Source organism: Arachis duranensis, chromosome 9, assembly GCF_000817695.3.
Source record: "Arachis duranensis cultivar V14167 chromosome 9, aradu.V14167.gnm2.J7QH, whole genome shotgun sequence".
Taxonomy (NCBI): domain Eukaryota; kingdom Viridiplantae; phylum Streptophyta; class Magnoliopsida; order Fabales; family Fabaceae; genus Arachis; species Arachis duranensis.
The window spans coordinates 33360496-33361958 of record NC_029780.3 but is presented as its reverse complement, the minus strand read 5'-3'; positions in this window follow the sequence as shown (position 1 = coordinate 33361958).

Here is a 1463-nt window from a genome sequence, read left to right as displayed (position 1 = left end):
AACGTCTTTGAAGGATGCTCTATAACTTGACTTTTCCATGGAGGTTCAGCATCTCCTAAGTCTTCAACCACTGCCTCCTCTTCTTCTTCAATAATTCTGGCTTCCTCCACTTGTTCCAATATCAAATCGTGCTACTCACTATCCACCGGAGTGCCCAATTTCTCCTTCCTGCTACATTCTTCAGTAGATTTCCCACATGAAACCATGGGAGTTCTTTGAAGGTCCGAACGTTGGAAAGGTAATCGATTTCTTTCTTGATCTAGGTATTTAAGTACGCAATCGTATTCGTCCTCAATGATTTTCCTTCCAACTATTTCTTCACCTTTAAGCACAAAATCCACCTTGTTGTCTTCTTTCACTAGTTCTTCAACTGCGCTGTCAACTTCAAGGGTGTCTACTACCTTCACCTTTAGTGCCTCCTCTAGCTCCTTATGAAGTATGGATTCGCGAAGATGATCCTCTCTTTCTTGTTCCATGTCAATTGTATCAGTGGGATCATGTTGCTCTTGGATTGATGGATGTGGGTGCTCTTCCCTGGATAGTGGTGATGGGATGAATAGATCATTCTGTGGTTGAAAAGAAAGTGCACTAGAGCTTGAGGGTTGATTGTTGAAGGGATTTGGTAATCCGATTTGGGCGGCGAGAGCTTGTATAGTAGAGTTTAGACTGGCCAATGCTTTCTCCACGGAGGTTTGGGGTGGATAGGGGGGTTCATTTGTTGGAAAAAAGGGTTCATGGTAGGAAGGTGGTTCATCTTGATAATGATAAGGAGATGGTGTATATTGAGGTGGTGGTTTTGTGTATGGTTCATTTGGCTCATAAGGTGGTTGGTATGGTGGATACGGGTTAGGGTCATATGGAGGTGAATGGTGAAAGGAAGCTTGTGAGTGTGGTGGTTCGAAATTATGTCGAGAGGATGATCTCTGAGCACAGGGTGGGGCTTGTTGGTAGTTACAAGGTTGTCCACCATATCTTTCAGCTGTGTATGCATTGTAGAATGGTCGTTGTCCGTGATATCTTGGAGGGTGTTGTTGCCTAAAGTCGTCCATGATATCTTGGAAGGTGTTGTTGCCTAAAGGGTTTATCAGATCCTCTTGGCTCCATCCATCCTTGATTGGTCTGACCTTGATGCATATCCCTGCTGTGGTTTCTATTTCCTTCAACAAAGTTAGAACCAAACTCAAAGCGAGAGGGGTGAGAATTCATAGTAGATATCAGAAATAGAAGGGAAGAGGGAAAACAAATAAACAAGTAAAAGAAAAATATTTTTTTTTTTGAAAAATATTTACAATAACCAATAATAAGGCACACGTTTGCAATTCCCCGGCAACGGCGCCATTTTGACATAGGGATTTTTGCTAGTAAAGAATTTATAAAAATATTCGCGTTGTAGATATAGCTTCTAAACTAACAGAAATCCCTTCGTGCAAACGTTTTGGTTGTCACAAGTAACAAACCCCTTT